Here is a 16,385-nt window from a genome sequence, read left to right as displayed (position 1 = left end):
TACCAATGTTATGTATCTGATGTTAACCACCCTGAGTCTGACTTTGGCCAGGGAGGGTGGGATATAAATAAAAGTTTTTTTTTTAAAAAATATTACTTGTTATTATTCCTTTGTAAGAAAATATGAAATAACGTAAAACCATTTTTGTGTGTGGGGATCAATGGGGGGGGGGGTTTGACAAGAATTTTCCCCACCGGGTACCACCTGACCTTCCCATGCCTCCGGGTACCAATTTACCTTGCTACGCCCCTGGCTGTAGGGTGGCTCCTCCGGTGGGGAAGAGGCAGAGGCTGGACGTGGCACCTCCCGGCTCAGCTGGCCACTTTGTGCCGCGGTGGCCACGGCAGATGGAGGCTCTGGGTGCAGCGCTGCTTTGGCACGGCATGGCGGAGGCGGCCGAGGGCGGCAAGCTGATGCCAGGAGGTGCCGTGTCCAGCCTTCACCTCTTCCCTGGCGCCCTCCAGAACTTGGCACCCTGGTGCCCGCGTCACTAGACTCTATGGGTAAGACGCCTCTGCTGTGACCCATTAGCACGTCTTGAACCACCAGCTGAAGACCAGTAATTTTAAGCCCTATGGTACCACTTTAAACAGGCATGGTTCCCCCCACAAAGAATCATAGAATCATAGAGTTGGAAGAGACCACAAGGGCCATCCAGTCCAACCCCCTGCCAAGCAGGAAACACCATCAAAGCATTCCTGACAGATGGCTGTCAAGCCTCTGCTTAAAGACCTCCAAAGAAGGAGACTCCACCACACTCCTTGGTAGCAAATTCCACTGCCGAACAGCTCTCACTGTCAGGAAGTTCTTCCTAATGTTTAGGTGGAATCTTCTTAATCCTGGGTGCTGTAGTTTGTGAAGTGTGCTGAGAGTAGTTTGGAGACCCCTGTTCCCCTTCCAGAGCTACTTCTCTCAGACCTTTATCAAACCACAGCTCCTGTTAAGTCGTGGGTGGACACAGCAGACGACACAGTGATTTCCAAACAGCTCTTGTTTATTCTCAGGCTGGAACAGAACTGAGCTGAAGGCCTCAGCAGCCTGCTTATATAGAACTCAGCTACAAAGCAACAGTAACAACTTTCCGCAGTTAACCAATCCCTAAATGTCCTTTTACAATCCTTCTTTTGCATATGCGGACAACTGCAGCAGAATGAACTATATACACACACCCCTAGTGGCCTAGGGTGAGAACTTCAATACATAACAGCTCCCATGATGCATTGGAAGAAGCCATGACTGCTTAAAGTGGAATCACAGTACTTTATGGAGTAAATGTGGCCTGTGTGCCTGCTGAGTCTGCTGTCTGGGTCCCAAAGGGCAGGTTCGAGGCCTTTTTTCTTGGGGTTCCTTCCTTATAAAGCTGACTTGGACCAGACAGCCCTTCAAACAGAGGACACCTTGAAAGAGAGGGCTGTGCTTTGTCTAGTAGGACACTCAAGTTGTGTACAACACCATGCAGTTCAAGCAGGGGAGGCTGGTCCATCAAACTGCCCATAGCTAGCTCACAGCTGTCTGCCTTCTTCCTTACAACCAGTCCAGGAAGCTTGTCTGATTCGCTTTCCTTAAACTCATCATTGCCCATGTAGAATTCAGCAGGGAAGACAAAAGGGGCAAAAAAACGAGAATGAATTAGCTCTGCCTGTTATTGGCTCTGGTTCCCTCTACTGTTGGTTTCCTTGCCTTCCATCCTACTGGTCCCAAAGGGCTCCAGTCACCTCCAGCCATACATTCAGAATATGTCCAGAATTCTATGCGGTGGAATCAGTGACCCCGGGGGAATTTTTGAAAAATTGGCAAAATGTTCTGGTTTTTGGCACCAGAACCAAGAATGACAATTGTGGGCAATTTGCAAACAAACAAAAAACAAAAACACGTCAACAACTTAGAGGTTGATTTCCCAAAGAAAGCTCAACAACTTTTGTGTCCAGATTTTTACTTCTTGAAATATGGTAACTCTATAATTATTAGTTTTCAGAGATATACAGGGCTGGGCCAATACATCCCCCAGAGAGGGAAGAAGGGATGCATGGAGATCTACATCAGGAATAAGGGACAACTAAAGATCTAAGTTGGGAACAAGGAGGGAAGAGGAGACCAGCAGCCTCCTGTTTGTCTTGAGGCTGCTGTAGAGGCCAAGGAGTGCACCACAGCCATTGCTGTCACCACAGCAGCAACAGTGGGTGACACATTCCCTGGAGGCCAGATCTGCTGCCCCTGTGCATCCTGCCACCTGAGGCAGTCTCCTCACCTTGCCTCATGGGCCCTCCTGTAGATATGCAACAAGAGATTGCTAGGCAGACTAACCATAACAAACATGAACAACAACATCAGCAAAACACAAGAGGACAAAGGAGTGGGGAGGGAAGAGGAAACAAGCAAACTCAGGCACCAGTTCTTAAAAGTTGGGTAGTCATAATGGGCACCAAGAAGGGAAACAGTTCAAAAGGGCAGGATGACCCAAATGTAACTGGGCTCTCACTGAGCCTCCAAATGTCCTTATTTTCCAAGGACGTCCCTGATTTAGAGAAGCTGTCCTGGTTTCTGATTTGAACCCTGAATGCCCCACTTTTCCTTAGGATGTCTGTATTTTCACTGGAGAAATGTTGGAGGGTTTGGAGTTATCTGCCCCCCCCTTTTTATTTATTTATATTTTTTACTACTGCCTGAGATCAGTCCACTTGATGGCACTTTACAGAACAACACAAACCAGGTCTGTGTCCCAAGGGGCTTGCAATCTAAATTTCCATGATGAGAGCGAAAGAGGGTGGAAAAACAAGAGAGGGAGGATGAACGGGAGAGGCGATGATTACATGGGGTAAGTGCAAGCCAGTGTCTGACAAAACCCTTGCAAAGCATCAGACAGAGGGAGCTTTCCAGCCCACAAACACATTTGTGAGTCTCTGTGGGATCTGTAGGCTGTCTTTATTGGAACAAATCCCTCCAAATATTAGGAATGTAGGAAGCTGCCTCATGTGGAGTCAGACCTGTGATCCTGCAAGCTCAGTACTACAGGTATCTACACTGACTTGCAGTGGCTTCTGGACAGAAGACATTCCCAGCCCAATGTGGAGATGGCAGGAATTGAACCTGTGAGCTTTGGCATGTCAAGCATGTGCTCTACCACTGAGCCATGGCTCTTCTTCCCCATGGCACAATCACACTTCTCATGGCTTGAGCACAATCAACACCAAGGAACCAGCTGTGGGATTGCCTGCTTTCTCCTCCCCTGCTATCTGCATTGCACTTAGTTAAGCTTTGTATCAGCACTGCTATTGCCTATGTTTGAAGCTAACTGGGTTTCCCGCTTAGCTGGGATTTGAAACCAGAGTTCTAAGTGGAAACCCAGGCCAGCCGTAATCACACTCAAGACAGGGATTTTGTGCTTTAGAGAAGAGTAAAGGTAAAGGTAAAGGGCCCCTGGATGGTTAAGTCCAGTCAAAGGGACGCGGGTGGCGCTGTGATCTAAACCACTGAGCCTCTTGGGCTTGCCAATCGGAAGGTCGACAGTTCAAATCCCTGCAATGGGGTGATCTCCTGTTGCTCTGTCCCAGTTCCTGCCAACCTAGCAGTTCGAAAGCATGCCAATGCAAGTAGATAAATAGGTACCACTGCGGCAAGAAGGTAAACGGCGTTTCCATGCGCTCTGGCTTCCGTCATGATGTTCTGTTGTGCAAGAAGCAGTTTAGCCATGCTGGCCACATGACCCAGAAAGCTGTCTGTGGACAAACACCAGCTCCCTAGAGAGAGAGAGAGAGTGCATCTATGGCAATGTTTATGAATCAGCTACTCAGGTGATGTTTCAATAATGGTCCAGGAGATGGCACCAAACACCAATGCAAATTAGACAGGAGCTTCTGTTAGCCTTTCATTCCTATGTGTATTGGGATTCATCTGGGTGAGTCCCAGTCTCACCTTCAGCTTTCCTCAACCACATGATCTCACTAACCATCTATCAAAACAAAGAATCATAGAGTTGGAAGGGACCCCAAGGGTCATCTAGCCCAACCCCCTGCAATGGAGGAAATCTTTTGCCCAATGTGGGGCTCGAAACCATGACCCTGAGATTATGAAGCTCGTGCTCTACCGATGGAGCTATCCCAATGAAACTAGATGGATGCAGAATGTATCTTAAAGCCGATGCAGAAAATGCATCAGTGGGGAAACACCTGCTTTGCATGCAAAAGGTCCCAGGTTCAATCCCCAGCAGCTCCAGATAGGGCAGGGAATGTCCCCTGCCTAAATGCCTGCAGAGCTGCAGCTGGTCAGTGCAGACAATACTGAGCTAGAGGGAACAATGGCCTGACTCAGCATAAGGGGGCTTCCTGTGTTCTTATGTAATATATATAGGGATGGGTGGGTAGCTAAATCATAGGGAAATAGCTTACCGGTATCTGTCTTATTTTTCAAGGCACGCTAGATAGCTCAGTTGGCTAGAGCTGATAACACCAAGGTTGCAGGTTTGATCCCCGTATGGGAAAACTGCATCCTCCTGCATTGCAGGGGGGTGGACTGGATGATTCTCAGGGTCCCTTCCAACTCTACAATTCTATGTTTCTATGCTTCTATGAGGGTGCAGTGCAAGAGTGCTTCCAGATGGATGCATATTGTGGTATTTTGCACTAGCCACCCAACACTGTCGGCATCAAAGTGTCAGCTTGTTTCTCCCCTGCCCCATTTGACCTGGATTTGCCCTTTCCAGGGGAAATATGATAAGTAAACACAGTCTATGGTCAATGATAGTCTGCAAATGAAGCCCACCCCACCAGGAGCTCCCCAAGTGGGGTGAATTTCCCATTCCCTGGACTGAGTTCAATACGAGCTTTGGTCTTCAAATTATAAAATTATTATTATAAAGGCAGCCTTGTAATGGGAAGTTTTAAATGTTTGACTTTTATTATATTTTTATATGTGCTGGAAGCCACCCAGAATGGGAACCCAGCCAGATGGACAAGGTATAAATAATAAAATTATTATTATTATTATTATTATTATTATTATTATTATTATTATTATACAGAAGGTGATTAGCAGGATCAGTATTACTTTGCCTTTATCAGAAATGAATGAACAAATGCACTCTATGTGGGGCTCTGCTTTTTACATGCAGAAAGTGCATGCAGTACAGTCCTGTCAATCGCTCATTGCATCTCACCATCCCACAGTGAGGCAAGCACATTCACAGGAGCGCCAGCTACAGGCTCATGAGCCTAGATCTGACATCCATGGGCCACAGGGTGCACTGCTGCACCTGTTCTGTCTTTTCTCTTGGTTTGGCATTTCCCACAATGTTCTGGAACAGGACTACATGGGGATGGGGAGTTCTAGGGGTATAAGAATGGCAGCTGGACCTCCCCCACCCCACTGTCTGGCACTATGGCCATTGTTGACCACTGCCAAGTCAACCCACCAAGGCCTACTGATGGAAGAGGGAGTCTGCTACTGAGCTTTGTGTCGGGTTCACCCTGGAACTGAGAAATTAGAGAGACTATTAGGCTAGTTTTCTATGTGCAGGAAGACCTGGATTAAAAACAAGTTAATATGGGGAAAGAATGCAAGCACGCAGTCTTGCTCCTGTGCTCTTTAAAGTGGCATAGTCCAGGAAGGACTGTACCACATGAAATTTCTCTGTGTTAAATTTCTTCTTCTTCTTCTTCTTCTTCTTCTTCTTCTTCTTCTTCTTCTTCTTCTTCTTCTTCTTCCTCTCTCTCTCTCTCTCTCTCTCTCTCTCTCTCTCTCACACACACACACGGAGCTGAGTTTGAAACAACCTGTTTCCTGCTCTCCAGCCACTTCGCACAAACCTGGAACTGGTTAAAGAAACAAAAAAGCACCCCAAATCCAAAACAGATGTTTGAGGATGACTCACATATTTCCTTGTCATGCTTCCAGGTAGAGTACTATATGTGTGTTTATTTCTTTCTCACGGGCTGTGTACACACGATACTTTAAAGGACTCCCCCTCCTCCCAAAAAGAATACTGGGAACTGTAGTTCATTAAAGGTGCTGGAAATTGTAGCCTTGGGAGAAGTAAACTACAATTCCCATTTTGGAATGGGGGTGGAATTATGCGTTCCACGTGCTTGAAATGAATGGTGTGTGCACAGTTGCCATGAGATGTGCACACAGGAGGAAATATGCAAACTATGCTTTAGCCCTGTTGCATGTTGTTTCTGCTTTCTCTTGCATTCTAGGACACACTGAGACACCCACAGTTTGGAGTCTGCAGCAGTCTAGGCCCAGTTTCTTGGCCCTTTCCGTGTCCAAAGGAGTGAGAAAGTTTGTGTTTTCTCAGACTGTGCATTCCCACTTTATCCCGCTGCCTCCCCTCCTGCCCGGCTGGCTGAGCCGAGCTATGGTGCTGAGCTCAGCTGGGTGGACCCCTGTCTGTCTTTGGGTGTTGCTGACTTTCCCTCCGTGAGAGGCTTTTCCATTCCCTCAGTTGCTTCTCCTCCCCTTGCAAGATCTGCTTGTCCTGGCCACACCAACACCAGCTGTGGCTGCAGGAGTGACTGTGAAACCTCAGCTCCCGAAAGTCTCCTCCAGCCCCTTTGGCGTCTCCTGAACGTCTCAGCCGGACCACGCCTAGGGAAACCACGTCACGTCTGATAAGTGGCTATTAATAGCCAAGACAACAACGCACACCCGCACCCTGTGGGCCGGGTTCCTCTTGGGAGGAGCTTCTAGGTGCCACAGAAAGAGGCTGTGCGGACATTTCTGTTTACTATGCATCCAGTGTGCTCCCACTGGTGGTTTGGGAAGTGGTGTATAAACGAGACGACATTAGCCGCAGTTCATATCCATCCCGCTATTCCTTAGGAAAAACTATGTTTTGATGCTTCCCCTCCCCACAAACCACATAAATAGACCCTTCTGGATCCGGCCAGCGGCCCATCTTGTCCAGCATCCTGTTCTCACAGTGGCTGACCAGATGCCTATGGGAAACCAGCAAGTAGGATCTAAGCAGCAGAGCCCTCTCTTCTCCAGTGGTGTCCAACAACTGGTCTTCATAAGCATTGCTGCCTCCACCTGCAGAGGCACAGCATAGCCATAGGCTAGTAGCCATTGATAGCCATCTCCTCTGTGAATTGGACTTCAAACTGAGAAAACGAACAAGCAAGCTGCGTTTGAAGCCGGCAATGTGTGCTCAGCCAGAGTGTATCTCATCTGGTTTGTGATGGGTGCATGATATGATTCAGTGCTGAGGACATAATCTAAAGTCTACATCAACACATCTAATAAAGTTATACACATATTTTCTGGTTGCAAGATGGCAGGATGTCGAAAGAGGTGCTGGCTTCCAGCAATGGACCCATTGGCAGACCAACTGAGCATTAGAAAGATGTCTCCAAATGTGACACAAAGGCCAGCAACAACAATCTTGCTTTGTAGGAATCCCTTGCAGACACCTCAGGCGGCAAAACAGGATGAGCCGCCCCTGATGAATGGTCTGCTCTCAGCGACGCATGGGCACCATCCAATAGGTACTCATTCCATTATTGCAACCTCTTACCCCTGCAGCAGCACATAGGTCCTGAAAGACCTACATTGGCTCCCAGTACGTTTTCAAGCACAAGTCAAAGTGTTGGTGCTGACCTTTAAAGCCCTAAATGGCCTCGGCCCCAGTATACCTGAAGGAGCGTCTCCACCCCCATCGTTGAGCCTGGCCACTGAGGTCCAGCTCTGAGGGCCTGCTGGTGGTTCCCTCCCTGCAAGAAGTGAAGCTACAGGGAACCAGGCAGAGGGCCTTCTCGGTGGTGGTGCCCACCCTGTGGAATGCCCTCCCATTAGATGTCAAGGAAATAAACAACTATCTGACTTTTCAAAGACATCTGAAGGCAACCCTGTTTAGGGAAGTTTTTAATGTTTGATGTTTTATCGTGTTTCTAATATATTCTGTTGGGAGCCACCCAGAATGGCTGGGGAAACGCAGCCAGACAGGTGGGATATAAAATTATTATTATTATTATTATTATTAGTAGTAGTAGTAGTAGTTTCACTTGTGTGCTGACAACTGCTACAATCCTGACAACTGACACAATTAAGTCCATGCCACTTACATGGCACATTTCATTCCATAGCAAGTCCCAGAAAAATAAAACCCAATCTTCTTTTTTAAACCCACCAAAACCAAACAGTCATAAACAACCTTCTTCTACAAGAGCCCATCCAGACACTGCTTTCATTATCCAGGTTTTCCTCTGGCAGTGAGGTTTTCATCCAGGCCCACCACCATCTGAAATTAGGTCAGTGGCAAATGGAGACGGGGCCTTTTCAGTCATGGCATCGCATTTGGTAAATGCACTCCCTAAGAAGGCTTGCTTACTTCCACTGCATTATTTCATTAGCAGCAGACAAAGACAATTCTATTTCCTAAGGCATTCCCATATGGAAACCTGACTTCTACTGAACCAGACCTCTGGACCATATAGCTCAGTATTTTCAACACTGAATGGTAGCAGCAATCTGGGGTTCCAGTGAGCCTTTCTCAGTTCTATCTGGAGATGCCAGGGATTGAATCTGGGACCTTCAGCATGCTTAACCACTGTACCACAACCCATTGTGGATATGAACTGGCCCACATAGGTTTTATCAATGCTTTTTTCCCTTGGGGTATGCAGGGGTACGCATACCCCTAAACATTTTGTGAATCTAAGTGTGGCCTCATTGAGGGGCAGTATTTCAATATGAGTAGGAAAATGAGAGTACCCCTAAACATTTTTTTTTTTAGAGAAAAAAGCACTGGGTTTTATCCACTCGGCTGAATTTTGCAATGTTTGAATTGTTGCTGCCATTCTGCTTTACGCTCATTTCAGCTGTGATCTCATGTTGACGTTTTTACACTTCTGTGGTTTGCCGCCCCAGTAATATGTGCATTTTAATTTGAAGTATCTGCCAGAGCAGGCCACTGAACCGCCCCCTTCCCCACCCCCCGAAATATGAAAACAGCGTCCTAGGATCAGGACTCGTTCCTTCTCCCTTTTGACGCTCTGATTTCTTCAGGGTGTGAGTCATGCCATCATCTGCACCCAAGATGACAACCCCAACGTACTGAGGAGGGCTAAGACCCAAACTCAGTTCCGTTGAAAGCTTGTCCTCCCTGCAGATTCATCTGTCAAGTGAGCGGATCATTTCCTGTACATGATAGCATCTCCGCTTCCAAGACCTGACTCAGCGCCTGCCCAGATCCCTCCAGCCAGATGTTTCATAGCAACTGAAGGCAGAATTCCCAGAGACCAGGGTGGACCGGGGGGTAGACTGCAACGTCATGGGCTCTGTCTACTTCTTGAAGTCTGAGGGGCTGAGTAAGCTGTCCAGCTCAGCAAAGTAGCCAAAGCTTACCTCCCCCCTAAAAAAAAAAACAACCCCTCAAGGGTGAATAATTCCCACCTCATAAGACAGGCTGGTGAAGAGGGGGAAGGGAAGTGAGGTAGGATTCAGAGACATGGACTCAGGAGAGAGGAAATACCATAGCCAAACAGGAATTTTGCTCCCTGAGTACCACCCTCCTAGCCTCTGGGGTGCTTTTCGGTCAGTACCCTTCACCAACTCAAATCAGAAAAGTTTGGATTTGAGGGCGCTGGAGAGAAAACCAAGTCTGCACATGGCAAATCAAGCTGATGGACTATGCCGAAATGGCAATGCCGACTGGAAAACTCAGGAACCAAGAGGACAAAAACTTTACGAAAGAATGGGAAAAATTTATAAGTTACTAGCTGACCCGGCCATGCGTTGCTGTGGCTTATTTGGTGAAATGGGAAAGGAGAATATAAAAGAGAAAGCACAGCTTTCCCTGTTTCTCTAGTATCGTAGTTTCTGAGCTCATTTCCCCTGGCTGTCTCTATGCCATGTCTCGACCGTCTCGTGACTCTCCCCGATCTCAACCAGTACGCGATCGGTCACAAACATCCAAATTTTACGATTTTATATATATAGATAGGACGTCCGTATTTTCACAGAAGGATCTGGTCACAGACACCCCTGCCCCACATGCCCTGCCAGCCCTCCTTGCCCCCTGCTGGCTCTCCCTTCTTGTCTCTCCTTTCATTTCCCCGTCACCCACCATCGAGGGAGACGAACTGCCCAATGGTCGACGACCCTCCATCGCTGTTCTCCACGAACTGCACCTCGGAGACAATGATGTTGTCCTCGAGGACGGAGCCAAAGGCTGTGCAAACCGCGTCTCTGTGGGCCGAGTCCACCTCAATCTCCGAGCTGCCGCACGTGGTGCACACCTGCCCATTGGTGCTGCCGCCCGGCATCTTCAGGCAGGGGAGGCAGTAAAGAGGGAGGCTCCGCTCAGGCCCAAGGAAAAACCTCGTTGTCGCTGCCTCGCGGGCCGGGCTGGCAACCCCTCCGTCTGGCAGCCTGTCTGCGTGCTCTCTCTCTCTCTCGCAGGCACACGCTCGCTCTCCCCTCATGGGCCTCGCCGGCTCCCCTCGCCGGCTCCACCTCGGCTCGCAAACCCCGCTCCTTCTTCCGAGGCCTAGTCACCTCCTCTTGCTGGGAACGGGTGAGCCTAGTGATCGCTTGGCCAAGGGGATGCATTCAGGTCCAGGCCACTGGACGCCCTGCAGCCTAGACTCTCCCGCGGGTCTTCGTGGGCCCCCTCACCTCAGGCAGGGCAGTGGGAAGTAGAGATGGCTTTTCCCATCCTTGTGGCTCTCGAGATGCAAGAAGGAGGAGTAGGGGGAGGGTTGTGGTGATGTAGGAAAAGGAGGAGGAGGGGCCGGAGACAGGTGTGGTGTTTAACATCCACTGGAGGGCGCTATATTTTTTGCACAAAATCTCATTTTTACCTGTCAAAGGTGTGTTATTTGTACAATCTAATTACATATGATCACTCCCATGTGGCTATGGAACGTTGTGTCCAAATTTGAATGGAATCGGTCAAGCGGTTATGGAGAAAGCTGATTGTTAACAAATATCCAACTTGAACGATATATATATATATATATATATTGATTTCACTTGTAGTGTAACAATTACCATGGAAAACATAGATTGATATAATAGTTGGAGTTAGGAAGAAGATGCAGTTTTTAATGTTTAAATGGGACTCCAGGGAGGGGGGTGGGAGGAAGTCCTGAGATTCGGACTGCCACCTCACCCGCTCTCGGCAGCCCTTACTAGGGCTTACCGGGGAGTAAGGGAGGCATGAAGGGTACCCACCAGATCCCCACGTCTTCGGGACGATCTTCCCGAAGTTTTTCTGGGGGCCGTATCGCCGTTATGGCTCCCCCTTCCCTGACAGCGTTGGAGTTCCCGGGAGCTGGGGCTTCTCCCGACCGGCCAGTATGGCGCTTCACTGGAAGTCTGTAGTTTGTGTTGTGTACTGGGAATTATAGCTATGTGAGGGGTGAACTACAGTTCCCAGGATTTTTTGCTTTAACTGTATGGTGTGTATGTAGTCCAGGAACATCTGGAGGGCTGCAGGTTCTTCATTGCTTGATTAAGGACAAGCAGGACACTCCACTTTGTCTCACCTTTCCAGACATTTTCTTTTGCCTCTGATTTCCCCATGACAGTTTAGGCTGCTTGCTCCGATTCAGGGGTAAAAGTGGGTTTTCACAGGAAATTGGGTCCTCCCTTAAAGAGGGCACGTATTGCGGTGAGACCTGTCAACCAAATCCCTGTGTTGTAAGTGGAAGTGATTGACAGCCACAACACCCAATCATTAGGTCCCTTGATGCAGGGTTGAATCTGGCCAATGGGACGCAAGCTAAACGGATTGGGGGACCTATAAATACCCATGCACGTGACTCTGAGCTTCCTGTTTTCGGAGCATGCATCGGAACACCTGCCCACCTCTCCCTACTTTTAGGGCTTGTGCGCTTGACTTTGCTATGCCGTCATGTGTCATCTGTTGTTGGGACAGGGGCATGGCAGGAATTTTCCCCAGTTGGCTGACTGGCTGTTGCCATTTGGGTTTCGCCTGCCACGTAGCAATCGTCACAACTTGTAAGGTTGTGGATAGGCTCTGGTTCAAGTGATAGGGATGGGAGAATGCTCTCGCTATCCCTATGTGAAGGGTATTCCGTTAAAGGAATCCAGGGACTCAATGGTTTGGTCAACCCTGAGAGGGGGTTGTGCCCGTGCCTGAGTCCGGGGGGACATTTGAACAGCGGATAGAGCAGGTCCCTGGCTTTCCACTATCCAGGTGTTCACCCTTGGCTGACCTATGCTGGAACCCTGGGTCAGCGCTACCTGCGGAGCAGGGAGCTAGTCGAACCAGAGCCTATGCAACCAATCACTTGCTGTAATCAATAAAGTTGTGGCCTAAATTCTGCCATAAACCAAACCAAAATTTGAGTCATGTCTGAATTTATTTGGGGTGAGGTTAAAAGGTCTGAACACGCAAAAGCATGGGCAAAGAGTGGTGTGACGTGCTCAGACATGGCACTTTAAAGTGCAAACCTGTGCCTAGAAACACGGCACAAAATGAAATCTGGATGAGCTCTCAATGTTCCGTATCTCAGTCATCATTGGGCTTGTGCTTGGGTTTTTGAACCTTTGGGGATTGCATTTCTTTAAAAAAAAAGTTGTTTGCACTTTTGCAGACCTCGGAGTTCCCCTGAATATACGGGCATCTCCCTCTTGTTCCTTCACAGGCCCATCTGGGCTGCAATCCTGTCAGCCTTCGCTTGCCTTTGCTCCAAATTTCTCCTGCTCCTTCGCTGCCAGCGTGGCTTGTGCCAGGTGTGAGTCAGCAAAGGCATGAGGGGAAGCAGACAGAAGTCTTGTGAACTGTTGCAACAGCTCAGGGCAGGAGCAGGCCTTTAGCAAGCCGTGGGCTCAGCTCTCCCCCACCAAATACTTAGCGTTGGAGCCTCAGCATTGACTCAGTTTGTGACAGTACAACTTCAGGAATGGCACACCTCTGGAACCTTTCGTTGGCACGGGCAGTGAGGAGGAAAAGGCATGGCAAAGAAGCAACATGGCATGGGGGTTTGGAATTGAAATAAAGTGAGCAAGTTGGAGACTTTAGTCTCCTGGTAAAGCTGGGAATGTTCTCTGCCTGGAACCCTGCTGCTAGTCATTGTGGCCCATAACTGAACTAGATGGGCCAATGGGCTGATTCGGTAATAATAATTTATTATTTATACCCCGCCCATCTGGCTGAGTTTCCCCCGCCACTCTGGGCGGCTTCCAACAAAATATTAAAAATACAATAAAACATCAGACATTAAATACTTTCCTAAACAGGGCTGCCTTCAGATGTCTTCTAAAAGTCAAATACAGTGGACCCTCTGGGTACGAACTTAATTCATCCCGGGGGTCTGTACTTACCCCAAAAAGTCCATATCCAGAGGCGCCGCTTCTGCGCATGTGCGTGCGGTGAATCCTGAAGTATATACTTCTGGGTTTGCCGCTTCGTAACTCGAAATTACGTTACCCGTAGGTAACGTAACGCAAGGTACCACTGTAGTTGTTTATTTTCTTGACATCTGATGGGAGGGTGTTCCACAGGGCGGGTGCCACTGCCGAGAAGGCTGGTTTCCTCTAAGAACACTTCTTGGAGGGAGGGAACTGCCAGAAGGCCCTTGGAGCTGGACCTCAGAGTCCGGGCTGAATGATTGGGGTGGAGACGGTCCTTCAGGTATACTGGGCCAAGGCCGTTTAGGGCTTTAAAGGTCAGCACCAACACTTTGAATTGTGCTTGGAAACGTACTGGGAGCCAATGTAGGTCTTTCAGGCCCGGTGTTATATGGTCTCGGCAGCCACTCCCAGTCACTAGTCTAGCTGCTGCATTTTGGATTAGTTGTAGTCACCTTCAAAGGTAGCTCCACGTAGAGCACATTACAATAGTCCAAGCGGGAGATAACCAGATCATGCACCACTCTGGCAAGACAGTCCATGGGCAGGTAGGGTCTCAGCCTGCATACAAGATGGAGCTGGTAGACAGCCGACCTGGACACAGAATTGGCCTGTGCCTCCATGGTCCTTCAGGGGCACAGTTACCCAATTCAGGACCAGGGAGTCCTGCATACCTGCCTGCCCCGTTTCCCCAGAACAGTACTTCTGTCTTGTCAGAATTCAACCTCAACACCATCCATCCTCCAACCGCCTCCAGACACTCACATGTCAGCTCCCTATTTTCCAAAGGGTGCTGCCTTATGGCAGGTCAGAATATTTGTCTCCAGACTGTCTTATTTTCTTCTCTGCTCTGCCTGGCTGCAAACACAACAAATAATCTTCACTGAGAGGGGAAAAGAAGACCCAGGAAACTATCTAGGAAGATTGATGTTGATACCGGGAAATATACTACACAACACATAATTAAACAGTTGGTCTGTGAGCACTTAGAAAAGGATGCTTAAAAAAGGGCACTGTGGTTACAGAAACAAGTAATGCCAGACAAACCTCTTTTCTTTATTTTTGCTAGTGTTAAAAGGTTGGTGGATCAGAGGAATGCTGTGGATATAGTGTATCTTGGTTTCAGTAAGGCTTTCAACAACGCTCCCCATGACATTCTTGTGGTGAAGCTGGTAAATTGTGGGCTGGACTGACTGAACCCAAAGAATGCTCATTAATGGTTCCTCATCATCCTGGGGAAAAGTGATAAGTGGGGTGCCGCAGGCTTCTGTCCTGTGCCCGTTTTTGTTCCACAGCTTTATAGATGACTTGGATGAAGGAACCGAGGAGATGCTCATCAAATTTGCAGATGTCACCAGATCAGGAGGGGTAGCTACCGTATATACTTGAGTATAAGCCTAGTTTTTCAGCACACTTTTTGTGCTTTAAAAGCTGCCCTCGGCTTATACTCAAGTCAACCATTCCTTAAGAGGTGTACAAGAACGGCGGTTCTTTACTCTCCCCAGGCAGCTTGTTCCATTCCTGAACTGCTCACATAAATGCAAACTTTAGACCCCAGAAGGCAGAAAGCCTATCAGTTAAGGAAGTATTAAAACCCCACAGGTGCTCACTTTCCCTGGCTCCTGCTTAAACAGGACAGGATCCCAGCCTTCTCTGTATAACACAAGGGAACATTGCGCTGTGAGTTAAACCACAGAGCCCTAGGGCTTGCTGATCAGAAGAATGGCGGTTCGAAACCCTGCGACGGGGTGAGCTCCACAGCAGCAAAGGAGGCTGCTCGTTCCTCCTCTACCACAGTGGCAAAGGTGAACCGGCTTATACTTGAGTCAATAAGCTTTCCCAGGTTTTTGTAGGGAAATTAGGTGCCTCGGCTTATATTTGGGTCGACTTATACTCGAGTATATACGGTAATTTTGCAGAAGACAGAATCGGGATTCAAAATGAGCTTAACAGATTGGTGAACTGGGTCCAAACTAACAGAATGAAGATCAATAGGGACAGATGTAAGGTTCTAAACTTAGGCAGGAATAAACAGCTGCACAAATATAAGATGGGAGACATCTGGTTTGCCAGCAGTGCATGTGAAAAGGGTCTAGGAGTCTTGGTAGACCAAAGGCTTAACATGAGTCATAATTATTTTTGCAGCAGCAAAAAAAGCTATGGCTCTTCTAGGCTGCATCAGTGTCCCAGTCAAGGGGAGTAATAGTCCCACTCTATTCTGCCTTGTTCACACCTGGGGTACTACGGCATATCCAATTCTGGGTGACACAATTTAAGAAGGATGTTGACAAGGTGGAATGTGTGCAGAGGAGGGCAACCAAGATGATCAAGGGTTTGGAAACCAAGCCTTAATGGGAAATGGTTGAGGGAGTTTGGTATGTTTAGCCTGGGAAAGAGTTGACTGAGAAAGAGATATGATAGCCATTCTCAGATATCTCAAAGGCTGTTACATGCCACATGGAGCAAGCTTGTTTTCTCTAGCTCCAGAAGCTAGGACCTGAACAAATGATGGTAAGAGCTGTTCAACAGAGGAACAGACTCTCTCAGGTGGTGGACTCTCCTTCCTTGGAGGTTTTTAAGCAGAGGTTGGATGACCATCTGTCATGGATGCTTTAGCTGAGATTCCTGCATTGCAGGGGATTGGACTAGATGACCCTTGGGGATCCCTTCCATCTGTACAGTTCAATGAATCCTTTCCAACCAACTGCTACCTAATACTTTAAACTGGAGATTGGACCTGGGAGCTTCTGGGTGCAAAGCAAGTTCCCACCCAACTTGGCTACAATAAGAAGCCTTGCAGCAATCACCTTTTTTTGTTTTGTAATCGGTGTATTTATGCATATCAGGTACTAGAGCTATTGAACAAATTAGCAAATAAAATTAACATAATTATTGTTGTTCATTTCAATTTTTAGCTGCAGGAGTTTGTGGCTAAGTGGCCAAGCTACAAATCATTAAGTCTTTGTTTTCAGTCTTCCTTTTGCCACAAACTCACCAGGAAGCCTTAAGGAGGACAACCTCTCCTGGCTTTAGACCCAGCCCCACACATCTACAATATGAAGATAAACAAA

Source organism: Lacerta agilis, chromosome 8, assembly GCF_009819535.1.
Source record: "Lacerta agilis isolate rLacAgi1 chromosome 8, rLacAgi1.pri, whole genome shotgun sequence".
Classification (NCBI taxonomy): domain Eukaryota; kingdom Metazoa; phylum Chordata; class Lepidosauria; order Squamata; family Lacertidae; genus Lacerta; species Lacerta agilis.
The sequence above is the reverse complement of the archived record's forward strand: the minus strand, read 5'-3'. Positions refer to the sequence as shown.